The sequence below is a fragment of the Passer montanus genome, unplaced genomic scaffold (genome assembly GCF_014805655.1).
Source record: "Passer montanus isolate IOZ18808 unplaced genomic scaffold, ASM1480565v1 scaffold118, whole genome shotgun sequence".
Classification (NCBI taxonomy): domain Eukaryota; kingdom Metazoa; phylum Chordata; class Aves; order Passeriformes; family Passeridae; genus Passer; species Passer montanus.
Genome location: NW_024358500.1, coordinates 827,984 through 842,110, shown reverse-complemented (window position 1 = coordinate 842,110; position 14,127 = coordinate 827,984). Strand labels below are relative to the sequence as shown.

General features: G+C 51.1%; 1 long non-coding RNA gene across 1 annotated transcript; it reads left to right on the top strand.

Moving 5' to 3' along the window:
• Nucleotides 1-3,489: 3,489 nt before the first annotated feature.
• On the top strand, nucleotides 3,490-10,001 carry LOC120496785. Its single transcript, XR_005626350.1, has 2 exons — nucleotides 3,490-4,076; nucleotides 9,744-10,001. It is a non-coding gene; the product is annotated as an uncharacterized LOC120496785 (long non-coding RNA).
• Nucleotides 10,002-14,127: the final 4,126 nt, after the last annotated feature.

The following is a 14,127-nucleotide window of genomic DNA, read 5'->3' as shown; positions in this document are numbered from 1 at the left end:
GCTCGCCATGGCAACCCCGGGGGGGGCGGGGGGGAGCGGGGTCGCCATGGCAACGGAGCGGGGAGGGGGCGCGGACCGGGAGCGGCACCGGGAGCGGCACCGGGAGCGGAGGAAGCGGGACCGGCGGAGATCCCATCCCAGGAGTCATCCCGGGGCCGCCCCGGCGGGACGCTGCGGCCTGGGGGTGGTGGCGGCCGTCCCCGCCGTTACCGGGGGTCGCCCGGGGTCACCCCGCGGATGCTGAGAACCGGTTCGGGCAGGAAGACGCAGCGTGAAGTTGGTGGCACTGGTCGCCGCCGGTGCATGGATGGGGTCGCTGGGGTCACGGCGGCGGCGGGATGCCGCAGCCCGGGATGGCGGCCCCGGTCCCGCCGCCGCCGGGGTCACCCGGGGTCACCCTGGGGATGCCGAGCGTCGGTACCGGGGGGAGGCGGCCATACCGGCGTGGTGGCACCTGTCCCTGGTGCCACCCCGGGTCGGTAGTGGCGGGATGCCGCGGCGTGGGCACGGTGGCACCGGTGCCCGGTGTGCCCGGGGGTCACCCCGGAAAGCGCGGGGACCGGGATGGGCGGAGTGCCGCACCGGGGGATGGTGAGCCGGGTCCCGCTGCTGCCCGGGGTCACCGCGGGGCTGCCCCGGCCCCGGCACCGGCGGGATGCTGCGCTGGAGGGATGGTGGCACCGGCCCCGCCGCCACCGGGGGTCACCCTGGGCACACACCGGCCGGGTGGTGACACCGTCCCCGCTGTTCCCGAGGGCGGTCCGGCGGGGCACGGGTGGGTAGCACCGCCCCGGGGCTCTCCCGGGTCCGTTCCCGGCGGTGCCAGGCTCGGTACCGGCGGCAGCGGGGAGGGTGGCACCGCTCCCGGTGCTCCCGGGGCTCACCGTGGGATCGTGGCCACCAAACCCTTCCTGTCCGTCCCCCCGAGGACACCCGGGGTGGGCAAGGACGGGATCTGCCCCCGGCACCGGGGACACTGGGGGGGACACGGAGCAGTCGGGGGGGCACTGGGGCTGTTGGGGGGCACTGGGGCAGACTGGGGGGCACTGGGGCTGTTGGGGGGCACTGGGGCTCTTGGGGGGCTGTGAGGGCGAAGGAGAGGAATTGGGGCAGGGGGCATAGGGGGCTGTGTGGGGGACCCCAGGGAAGCTTACTGGGAGCACTGGGAGAGATCAGGGGGGCACTCAGGGGCTGGGGCACTGGGGGGCTATTGGGGCACTGGGGGGGCACTGGGGGGGCTCTGAGGGCACCTCCCGACCCCTCGGGGCTGCGCGGCCGCTGCCGCGGGGAGGCGCCGGGGCTCGGATCCCGCCGGTCCCGCTCCCCTCTTTATTCCCGCTCTCCCTGGTTTTCCCCGGATTTCCTGCCAGGTTTCTCTCCTTTCCCCACTTTTCCCCATTTACTCTCGTTCCCTCTCTCTATTTCACCCTGATTTTTCTCTGTTTTCCCCGTTTCTCCCTGCTGCCCCCAGCTTCACCTCTTTTTCTCTCCCTTTCCCCCGTTTTCCCTCGTTTTATCTCGTTTTTCCTTCCTGTCATGCCTTTTTCCTCCTTTCCCTTGTTTTTCCTCTGTTTTTCCTGCTTTTTTCCCTTCCACCCCCTTTCCTCGTTTATTATTTTTCCTCTTTTTTCCTGCTTTACCCATCTTCCTTTATCCCCTTCCCCCTTTTTTCATTTTCTCTCTCCTTTCCCCACTTTTCCCCATTTACTCTCGTTCCCTCTCTCTATTTCACCCTGATTTTTCTCTGTTTTCCCCGTTTCTCCCTGCTGCCCCCAGCTTCACCTCTTTTCTCTCCCTTTCCCCCGTTTTTCCTCGTTTTATCTCGTTTTTCCTTCCTGTCATGCCTTTTTCCTCCTTTCCCTTGTTTTTCCTCTGTTTTTCCTGCTTTTTTCCCTTCCACCCCCTTTCCTCGTTTATTATTTTTCCTCTTTTCCTGCTTTACCCCTCTTCCTTTATCCCCTTCCCCCTTTTTTAATTTCCCCACTTTTCTCCTGTTTTTCTCCTCTTCCTCCACATTTCGCTCTCTTTATTCCCCTTCTCCACGTTTCATTTCCAGTTTTCCCATCTTCCACCTTCTCCCTTGCTTTTCCCATTTCCCTCCTTTTTCCTTCTTTTCTCCTTTTCCCCCCCCCTTTTCCTCTCTCCCTCAACTCTCTTCTCCTGTTCCTCCCTCCCTTTATCCCTCACTTTTCCCACTTTTCCCTCATTCCCCCACTATTTTCCCTCTTTTTCCCATTTTCCCCCTTCCCCTCTTTGTTTTCTCTTTGCACCCTCCCCCTTTTTCTGCCCCAGGACCCTGTAGGATCCCAGATTCCCAGGTCCCACCCCACCACCCCTCCCCACAATCACCTCAGACCAGCACATGGCCCAAATCCTGCCCTTTCCAACCCGAAAAATCCACATCTGGTGACCCCAGGGACAGAGGCTGGGAATCACCACGGAGGCCACGGGCTGCTGGCATCCCTCACCCTGGAGCTGAGGCTTCCTGTGGGATGGATGGATCCCCCTCTCACATTCTCCTGGATGGGATGGATCCCCCTTTCACATTCCCCAAAAATGGGATGGATCCCTGTCTCACATTCCCCTGGATGGGATGGATCCCAATGTCACGTTCACAATCCCCCAGAATGGGATGGATCCCCATTTCACATTCCCCTGGACTGGATGGATCCCTGTCTCACATTCCCCCAAAATGGGATGGATCCCAATGTCATGTTCACAATCCCCCAGAATGGGATGGATCCCCATTTCACATTCCCCTGGATGGGATGGATGGATCCCCATTTCACATTCCCCTGGGATGGGATGGATCCCAGTTTCACATTCCCCTGGATAGGATGGATCCCAGTTTCACATTCACATTCCCCTGGATGAGATGGATCCCAGTTTCACATTCCCCTGGAGGGGATGAATGGATCCCCATTTCACATTCCCCTGGACTGGATGGATCCCAGTTTCACATTCCCCCAAAATGGGATGGATCCCCATTTCACATTCACATTCCCCTGGATTTGATGGATCCCTTTTTCACATTCCCCTGGATGGGATGGATCCCAGTTTCACATTCCCCCAGGATGAATGGATCCCCATTTCACATTCCCCTGGACTGGATGGATCCCTGTTTCACATTCCCCCTGGATTAGATGGATCCCTGTTTCACATTCACATTCCCCTGGATGGGATGGATGGATCCCCATTTCACATTCCCCTGGGATGGGATGGATCCCAGTTTCACATTCCCCCAGTATGGGATGGATCCCCATTTCACATTCTCCTGGACTGGATGTATCCCCGTTTCACATTCCCCCAGGATGGGATGGATCCCCATTTCACATTCCCAATTCCCCAGGATGTGATGGATCCCCATTTCACATTCCCCCAGGATGTGATGGATCCCAGTTTCACATTCCCCCGGGATGGGATGGATCCCCGTTTCACATTCCCCTGGATGGGATGGATCCCAGTTTCACATTCCCCTGGACTGGATGGATCCCCATTTCACATTCCCCCAGGATGTGATGTATCCCCGTTTCACATTCCCCCTGTCAGCCCTGCACCCCAATCCTTGGGGGATGGGTCCCCCATTCCGTGTCCTGCCCCTCATCCCTGGATCCCTGATATTTTGGGCCGGGTTTTTCCCCCCGTCCCTCATCCCAGCCCCATCCTGGATGCGTCTCCCTGTCGGAACAAGGCGACTCCCCTGATATCAGAGGGCTAATTAATTACTTTATTATACTATATTATCCATACTCTATCCACTGTGTTACATTTGATCTAAGCTGGGTGTGCTGGGCACTCCAGTGCCCGGCACCTCGTGGCTCTGCTGACACACTCCTGGCTCAGAGAATCAAACACTCACACCCCAGTACAATCATCAATTCCCTTCAGGTAAACAATTCCGCTTGTGGACAACACCGGTGCACCAAATGAGACAGGAGTTGTTTCCATCATTCTTTTCTCTGCTTCTCAGTTTCAGAGAATGTGAATCCCAAATTCTCCACGTGGAACCCCAAAAACCCCGGAGCGAGCGCGCCCCGGGAGCGCCGAGCCAACCCTCCAATCCAATTAATGAGCTGGTAATAAATGAACGTATGATTTCATTTATTATTATTTGTTTGGCACCGCGCCACGGCGGTTCCGGCCCGCTCCGGGGAGCCGGCCAGGAGAAGCTTTTCATCCCAAATCCATATTGTTCCCCCCCAGCGGGGCGGCCATTCAGCCTCCCACCAGGCGCAGGGTTGGGTTTCCAGCCGGAAATTTCCGTCCCAAGGTACAAAAAGTCACATTTGGCCCCAAAAAAATAAAGCGGGGGGGGGGGGAGGGAAGAAAAAAAAAAATTTCTCGTCCTCCTTCCCGCGCGTTGGGGCTCTCCAAATATTTCTGTGGATCCCAAGGGGTCCCGGGGGAACAAAGCACGGAAAGCGCGGCGCCCCGAACAATGGGGCCGGATATTTTCTGATGTGAGCGGAGCCGCGGCCGGAGCCGGATCATGTCCGGCCTGCCCGGCCCCGCACCGCACCGATCCCGGCCTCTCCGGGCACAAAAACCCTTTAAAAAAAAAAGAATTATTTTTTTTAAAGGAAAAAAATCGGATTTTCCGTAAAAAGATAGTCTGGATTTTTTAAAATTTTTTTCTTTTTATGTAAAATTAATTAAATTAAATTTTAATTTAATTTAATTTAATTTAATTTAATTTAATTAATTTTTAACATATTTCCTCTTTTTTGGGGAAAAAAGGGCTTTTTTTCCTTGCATTTTGCAGAAAAAACAATGGGGCCGGATATTTTCTGATGTGAGCGGAGCCGCGGCCGGAGCCGGATCATGTCCGGCCTGCCCGGCCCCGCACCGCACCGATCCCGGCCTCTCCGGGCACGAAAACCCTTTTAAAAAAAAATAATTATTTTTTTTAAAGGAAAAAAATCGGATTTTCCGTAAAAAGATAGTCTGGATTTTTTAAAATTTTTTTCTTTTTATTTTTTTTTTTTAGTTTGTAAAATTAATTTAATTAAATTTCAATCTAATTTAATTTAATTAATTTAATTTTTAACATATTTCCTCCTTTTGGGGGCAAAAAAAGGGCTTTTTTCCTTGCATTTTGCAGAAAAAAGGATGATCTTTCCCTGGAATAAGGTCCCTCCAAAAAAAAAAAAAAAAAAAAAAAAAAAAAAAGGGCTTTTTTCCTTGCATTTTGCAGAAAAAAGGATGATCTTTCCCTGGAAAAAGGTCCCAAAAAAAAAAAAAAGCATTTGTGGGGAAAAAAGGGCTTTAGGAAAAAGAGAAAGTGCTTTTGTTTTTTTAAAAAATAAGTTGTTTTGTTTTATTTTTTTTTTATTAAAGGCACTTTTTTGAGAGGAAAAAAGGCACTTTTTTTTTTTTTAAAGTGGACTTTGTTAAGAAAAAGCTCTGGGGGAGAAAAGGGGCTTTTCTTTTTTTTTTTTTTTTTTTTAAGTGGACTTTGTTAAGAAAAAGCTTTGGGGGAGAAAAGGGGCTTTTTTTTCCTGGGAAAAACAGACTTTCTGGACAAAACAAGTGCTCTTAAAAAAACCCAAATAGCTGAAGCTCTGGGGGAGAAAAGGGGCTTTTTTTTCCTGGGAAAAACAGACTTTCTGGAAAAAAAACAAGTGCTTTTAAAAAAACCAAATAGCCAATTTTTTACAGGAAAAAGAAAAGGCAGAAAATGGACTTTGGAGCTCTACAAAGAAATTCTCTACATTCTACAAGAAAAAAATGGGTTGGGGAAAAAAAGGCTTTTTTTGGAATTAAAGAGGGGTTTTTGGAAAAGATGCTTTTCTTGAGAGACAAAACCCCTTTTTCTTGAGTAAAAAAAGTGCTTTTTTGGTAAAAAAAAAAGGAGCTTTCAAAAAAAGTAGGGTTTTTTTGGTTTGTTTTTGTTTTTTAAAATGACTTATTGGGAAACCAGGTCTTTTTGGAGACAAAAACGTGGGTTTTGGTAAGAAACGTAAAGCCAAAGAAGGCTTTAATGGGAAAAACTGGGGGGAAAAGTGCTTTATTTTTTTATATTTTTTTTTAGAAAAAAGAAAATTTGTTGTAAGTATTTTTTTTGGGGGGAAAAACCTTTTGTGGGAAAAAAAATTGTTCTTTTCATTGCAGGAATAGGGCTTTTTGGAATAAAACTTGTGCTATGAGGAAGAAGAGGTGCTTTCTGGGAGGGGAAATGTGCCTTTTTTCAAAATAAATGCCTTTTTTCTGGAAAAAAGGCTGCTTTTGGAGGAAAGAAAAGGCCTTTTTTTTCTGAAAAAAATGCCCTTTCTGAGAAAAATAGGCTTTTTTTGGGGTACAAAGGTCTTTTTGGTGGGAAAAATTCTGATTTTTTCCGAGATCTGGGCTGCAGATCCTCGGGGTGCTGGAGGTGGCACTGCCACCCCCTCTGTCCCTTCCAGGCAGGCAGAGGTCACTGCCATGACCCCAAACACCCCGGAGCCCCCTCCCCATCCCCAGCACCCCCATCCCAGCCAGGAGCGCTCAGAAAAGACGTGACCAAGGTTAAATAAATATTCCAAGCAGCCTTTGGGGGCTGATTCCATTTATTTGGGTACTTTTCCAAAGGAAATCTCGTGCTGACGTGGTCTGTTTGTCCCATCCCATCCCGGCCTCCTCTCACCCCCTGCCCTGTTCTTCTGGATGCTCCAAATTGGCCTTTTTAGCATAATTTTTTTCTGCTCTGAAGAGTGGTTTTGGGTGGTTTTTTTGTTTGGGGTTGGGGTTTTTTTCCTGTTTTTTTGTTTGGGTTCTTTTTTTTTTTTTTTTTTTTCGTGATTACCCCTCATTTTCTTTTTTTCTTTTTTTTTTTTTTGGGTTTTTTTTTTTTTTTTTTTCCTTTTCGTGATTACCCCTCATTTTTCCCCCAAATCTTCCGTTTCCTGCTCCCAGAGCAGGAATTACAATTTCCATCCACTTGGTGTCAGCTCCAGCCCCACCATCCGTCCGTCCATCCCAAATCACCCAGCCCCACCAGCCCTGGCTGTTCTGGTGGATCCCCTCACTTCCCTGCAGCTGAAATCTTGATTTAGCATCATTAAAAACGACCAGCTCGTTATTATTTCTGGGATCCACGCAGGAATTCAGCCCATTTCCCAGCTGGATGCCAAACCAGCCCTGGGAATTCTCTACCTTGTAGAGCTTCCAACCTGCACCATCGCTGGGTTAATTAAACCCACTGGTTAATCTGAAAATGGGTTAAACTCTGGGATACCCCGAGATGGAGCCTCTGCTTTTGGTTGTGATGGGGATTTTTTCACTCTGTGTTTGAAGCAGGATGAGCAGAAAGCTCCTGGGGCATTGAGCTCCGGGGAATTCAGTGCCTGGAAGATTTAGCGCCTGAGGAATTTAGCGTTGGGGTATTTAGCTCTGGGGCATTAAACACCGGGATGTTTTAGCTTCGGGGAATTTAATGTTGGGGCACTTAGCGTTCAGCGAATTTAGTGCCTGGAGAATTTGGCACCGAGGCTTTAGTGTCGGTGCATTAAACACCAGGGCATTTAGCTCCGGGGAATTCAGTGCCTGGAGAATTTAGTGCCCGAGGAATTCAGTGCCTGGGGAATTTAGTGCCCGAGGAATTCAGTGCCTGGGGAATTTGGCATCAGGGCTTTTGGCTCCGGGATATTTAATGCTGGTGCATTAAACATCAGTGCATTGAGCTCTGGGGAATTTGGCATCGGGACACTGAGCTCTGGGGCATTGAACTCCGGGGAACACTGTGGGGACAGTGAGAACCCAGGGAATTCAGTGCCTTGGGAATTCGGCACGGGGGCATTTGGCTTTGGGTTATTTAGCTCCGGGGTTTTTAGCATTGGGGTATTTAGTGTTTGGGGAATTTGGTGCCTGGGGAATTCGACGTGGGGGCATTTGGCTTTGAGGTGATTTAGCACTGGGATATTTAGTGTTTGGGGAATTTGGTGCCTGGGGAATTTGCCATCGGGACACTCAGGAAAAGGGCACTGAGGATGGGGACATTTACCAGCAGGGCACTGAGCTCTGGGCATGAAACAGCGCGGCACTGAGCTCTGCGGGTTTGGTGTCTGCGTTCGGGGTCTGGGGGATTCAGTGCCTGCAGCGTTTAGGGCGGGGCGTTTAGCAAAAGAGTTGGGAATTGGTGTTTTTCCCGGCGGGATGCTCAGCTCTGGGATGTCTTACACAGGACATTCTCACTCTGGGGCATTCAGCATCTGTGCAGAAAGCACCGGGGAGCGCTGGGCAATAGACAAGGGGGTGTTTAGCTCTGGGGTTTGTAGGGTTGGGGCATCAAATGTCAGGGTGTATAGCTCTGGGTATTTAGGGTTGGGGCGTTAAACATTGGTGTGTTTAGGGCTGGGATGTTCAGCATCAGTCCATAAAACGTTGGGGCATTTAGGGAATGGACTTCTAGACTTGGTGCATTTGGCACTGGGGCATTAAACATGGGGACAATCAGCTCTGGGGCATTTAGGGTTGGGGTGTTGAGCACTGGGGCATTTTGATCATCACAGAAATCACCAGTTTAGCTCTGGGGCACTTGGTGTTGGGGCTTTTAGAACTGGAATATTAAGCATTGGAGCATTCAGCCCTGGGGCTTTTAGGGTTGGGGCATTAGCAATAGGGCATTGAGCTCTTAAAATGGGGGAATTTAGCCCCATTTGATGTTGCAGCATGAAAGCATTGGTCATTAACACGGTGTCTTCAACCCTGGGGTGTTTACCCTCAATATTAAAATTCTGGTGAATGTTGCACTGGGGCACTTGGCTCTGGGACATTAAACACGAGGGTGTTTACCTCTGTGACATTAAACATCGGTACATGAAATATTGGAGCATTTAGCACTGAGCCATTAAGAGTTGGTGCAATTAGCACCAGCTCATTTAGCACTGGGGCATTTAGATTGCTGCATAAAGGGGAATTCAGCCCAGGGGTATTTAACATCAGGGCACTGAGCACTGGGGTGTTAAACAGTGGGGCAAGTAACTTTGGGGCATTTATTGTTGGGGCATTGAGCACTGGGGCATTTAGACCAATGCTTAAAGCATTAATTTAGCTCTGGGGCACTTGGTACTGGGGCATTAAACATGGGCACGTTTGGGTGTGGGATATTTCGAATTGGAGCATTTGGCACTGGAGGATCTTAGCTCTGACATGTTGAACCTTTGGTGTTTAACTCAGGGGTGTTAAATATCTGGGTGTTCAGCTTAGAGTATTTGGGGCTGGGGCATTAAACATGAGGGTGTTTGGCTCTGGGGTATTTATTGTTGGGGCAGTAAATATCAGGGTGTTTGGCTCTGGGATATTTAAGGTTGGGGCGTTTGGCACTGGGGCATTGAACATTGGGGAATTTAGCTCTGGCGTATTAAACCTCTGATGCTTAGCTTTGGGTTATTAAACATGGGGGTGTTTAATTCTGGGGTATTTAGTGCTGGGTCGTGAAACCATTGGGGTGATTAGCTCTGGGGTATTTAATTTTGGGGCATTAAACATCGGAGTGTTTAGCTTTGGGTCATTAAATATGGGGATGTTTCACTTTGGGGTATGTAGTGTTAGGGTATGAAAAACTGAGGCATTGCACTGGGTATTTAGGGCTGGGTGTCAAATGTCAGGGTGTTTAGCTTGGGGTTTTTTTTGGGTTTTTTTTTGGTTTTTTTTGGGGGGCATTTAACATTGGGGTGTTTAGGGCTGGGGCATTAAACATGAGGGTGTTAGCTCTGGGATATTTAGGGCTGGGGCATTAAATATTGGTGTATTTAATATCCTTACAGGTCCTGTTGCTCCCTGGATGCTGCACTGCAGAACAGCCCTTGAGGCCCCAGTGAGGCCTCAGAGAGGCCCCGGAGTTCACAGACGTGAGGGATTTGCATTTGAGGGATTTTCTCTTGAGGGATTTTCACTTGGACCCAGACTCCCAGAGAAATCCCAGCTCCGGCTGAGCTGGACTCTCTCACCCTGTGCACCTGCTCCCAGTGTGCCCAGTCCAGTCCTTTGGACTTCCTAAGTGGAAATAAACCTTTCCCAGTGGGGTCTGAGCCTGGAAACACACAGGGAGAGGGTGGGAATGCCAGAGAGAGGATGGGAGTGCTGAGGAGAGGGTGATGATGCTGGGAGAGAGTGGGAATGCTGAGGAGAGGGTGGGAATGCTGAGGAGAGGGTGGGAATGCTGAGGAGAGGGTGGGAATGCTGAGGAGAGGGTGGGAATGCTGAGGAGAGAGTGGGAATACGGAGGAGAGCTCCTCCTCCTCCTCCTCCTCCTCGCTGCTCCGGCCGGGAAGTGTCTGGCTGCGGCTGCGGGAAGCGCAGCGGGTCCAGCAGAGAGCAGTGGTAACACACCGGCATCCCGCCGCCTCCCTCCTGCCCATCCCGGCCTTTCCAGTAAATCTTAATTTCCCTGGAAAGAGAAAAGTGGAATTTGCCAAAAAACTTTGGGGCTTAATTGAAAAAAAAAACAACAAAAACCACCCCAGTTTTCCTGGTGGTGGAGGTGGAATGGGAGCGGACAGGGCTGGCAGAGAGATTTACAGGCTGAATCGAGACTGGTAATTGCAAAGAAAATAAAAAAAAAAAAACCCTCGTAAGAGCAAGCAAAAAACCCTTGTAAAAATAAATGATCAGCTTCTCTATTAAATTATTCTGCCCCGCTGGAGCGGGACACCCGCGGCTTTTGATCCTGCCGCTGCCGTCCCGTTCCCAGCCGCGGGACGGGGCCGGGGCCCGGGACGGTAATGGGCGCTGACAGCTCGGAAAAGCGAGACGGGCTCTTCGTTAATGAGCCCTAACGAAGCCGGGGGCCCGGCGGGGCTGCTGCCCGGCCGGCTGGGCCGCAGCACCCGGAGATGCCCGGCCGGAGGGGTGGGAGCTGCTCCCTCCCTCCATCCCTCTTCCAGCGGGAAAAAAGTCATTAAAGGGAATTTAGCGGGATATTCAGCTCGGGGAGTGCGGGCTTGGGGTCTTCCTGCAAATGGGAGATGAGAAAAATTAGAGGTTGGCTTACTGTGAGCTTGCAGTGCACCTGCAACAGGCTTGCAATGGGTTTAAAATGGGTTTGCACAAGGGGGTCGCAGTGGGACTGAAACAGGTTTGCAGTGGGTTTGCAATTAGTTTGCAAGGAGTTTGCAAGTGGTTGGAAAAGGGCTTCAAAGGTCCCCAGTGAAACAGCAGAGAGCTTGCAAAGGGTTTGCAGTGGGTCCACGATGGGCTTGAAGGGAGCTTACAACAGGATCTGCAAGGGGCTTGCAAGGGGTTTGCAAGGGGTTTGCAAGGGGTTTGCAATGGGTTTGCAATGGGTTTGCAATGGGTTTGCAATGGGTTTGCAATGGGTTTGCAATGGGTTTGCAAGGAGTTTGCAAGGGGTTTGCAATGGGTTTGCAATGGGTTTGCAAGGAGTTTGCAAGGGGTTTGCAATGGGTTTGCAAGGGGTTTGCAATGATATTGCAGCGGGTTTACAAGAGGTTTGAAATGGACTTTCAAGGTTCCCAGCCTTGCAGTGGGGGTTTGCAAGGGGTTTGCAAGGGGTTTGCAAGGGGCTTGCAATGGGTTTGCAAGGGGTTTGCAAGAGGTTTGCAAGGGGTTTGAAATGGACTTTCAAGGTTCCCAGCCTTGCAGTGGACCTCCAGGTTTTTGCAAGAGGTTTGCAGTAGGTGCACAGTGGACTTGAAAGGGATTTGCGAGGGGTTTACAATGGGCTTGAAAGGGATTTGCAAGGGGTTTACAATGGGTGTGCAACAGCCTTGCAGAGAGCTTGCAACAGGCTTGCAAGAGGTTTGCAATATGCTTACAAAGGGTTTGCAGTGGGCCTGTGGCTGCCGTGGGCTTACAAGGAGTTTGCAGTTGGCTTGCAACGGGTTTGCAATGGGTTTGCAAGGGGCTTGCAAGGGGCTTGCAATGGGTTTGCAATGGGTTTGCAATGGATTTACAACGGGCTCGCAATGCCTTCTGTCCACATGGGCCCATCCCAGGGACCCAAACCTCAATCCTGATGTTTGTCCCCGTCCTGGGGAGCCTCCTGCTCCTGCTCTCCACGTTTATCCCCCGTGCCACCCCGGGTTCCCCTCGGTGCTTTAAGCAGAAGCAGCTGCCCGGGTGGGGATCCAAGAGCCCCGTGGAGCCCCGGGAGGGTGGAAAATGCCCCAGCCCGGGGGGCTCTGCCTGCTGGGGCTGTGCTGTGACGTGGGACGGAGCCTCCCGTGACTGGAACCAGAAGGGAGGGGAGCCCAGGCTGGGAAAGGAGCCGGGAGAGGCTGGGAGCAGCAGGGTTCCTTTGATCCAGCCCCGCTTCCAGGCTTCCTCCAGCGCGGGGAGCTTACAACCGGCTTGCAACAGGCTTGGGGTGGGCTGGGGATGGGCTCGCAAGGGCTTACAATGGGCTCATAGTGCATTTACAAGGGGCTTACAGTAGGTTTACAATAAGGTTACAACAGGCAGCGGGCTTGAGAGGGACTCACAAGGGACTCACAACAGGCTTGCGACAGATTTACAACGGGTTAGCAAGTGGTTTGCAACAGGTCTGGGACAGACTTGTGACAGCCTTACAATTGGTTTACAACGGGCTTGACATTGGGGTGGGGCAGAAATTAAAGTAGCAAATAAATATGCACATAAATTGGGGGGGGGTGATTTGCATCTTTACCATTTTGGGTGAATTTTGTGCTTCTTTCAGCCTCTGTCACAGATCTGTCACACAGAGAGAGGAAACCAGCCCCTACACCTGCCCAGGTCATCTCATTCCCAACGTTTATTCCATGAAAATGTCAACACAAACCCACCCTGGACCTTGTTGGATAAGAAATCCCACCCCAATTCAACAAACTCACGTGGATTTGAGTTGGAGAGCTGCAAATATTCCATATTTGCCTGCATATTCCCATGGCGTTCCTTTCTCTTACTGGGGCTGCTCTCCTACTGGAATTTCACTTTCCTTTGGAGCTTTTTGCTATTTACAGTGGGATCTGAGGGTGGTTTTGGTTCCCGTTCTGCACTGGGGAGGATGTCCAGTATCACCCCCTGAAAAAATTGCACATATCAAGGCCCAAATTGCAACAGATCAGGGATGGAAATGGGTTTTGCTGGAAATCTGCCTCTTTGCAACCCCAAATCTTGGAGCAAGATGCTGAGATAAAAACCCAGAGGAGGGATTGCTTTGGGATGGGTTTGGGAAAATTGCACAACTGGTCTGAGAAGCTCCCAGCCCATCCCAACCTCTTGGTTTCATCCCTGTGATCCTAAATAAGGGAAGAGGAGTCGGGTCAGAGGATTTTCACCCACGCTGGTGATTCACCCAACCCCACAACCAGCCCAGTCACCCGTGGGTGTGTGGGAACCTCTGGCGTGGGTTTGTACCCTTGGAGAAGCCTCCTGGAGAACCTGCTCCTGGTATTTAGAGTTCTCCTAGGGGCAGGAAAGATGCTCCTGGTAAATCCTGGGGAACTCATCTGGGCTGCTTCCCTCCAGCCAGGAATGTCCTCCAAATCAGCCCAAGGAGGAGAAAGTGCAGGGAGAGCCCACCCTCCTACAGCAAAACCCTCCTTGTGCTTGTGTTGGGATGAGGATATAGAGCTGTAAGCCCCCCAAGTCCTGGGTGGATCAGCATTTCTTTGGGAAGCAAATGGATCTGTGGGTTTTTCCTGTGGAGCCAGGGTGTTTATCCCTCCACACCAGCAGCAAGCAGCAATCTGGTGCCTTCTCCACCCTCCTCACCATGGCCTGAGACAGGTGATGATGCTTTGGCACTGCTGGAGATGCTTCCCAGGTCCTTAACAAGCTCCTGGGAATCTCCCAGGGAGGCGTTTTCCTCAATAAACCACCAACATTTGCAAAAATTCGATTTTCTTGGGTAGGGATGAAGTGCTGCTGATGATTAACAATGAATTGGGATCACTTGAAGCACCCTGGGAATTTGCTTGGCCATCCTGCTTTTGGAATATGCCCATTCCCACATTCATCCATCTTAATTTGGACACAATCACCTCCAAAGTCTTTGCACACCAGGACTGGCTCTGATGAAGGTGTTACAAACGTGATGGAGTTCCCCATTCTGGGAATTTCCCTTCAGTTAACCCCTCGGATGGTGCCACCACCCCTGGCTGTGATGTGCTTGGATCCTGGGAATGCTGGCAAGGAAAACAAACAGGGTTATTTAGGTGGGCATCAGCT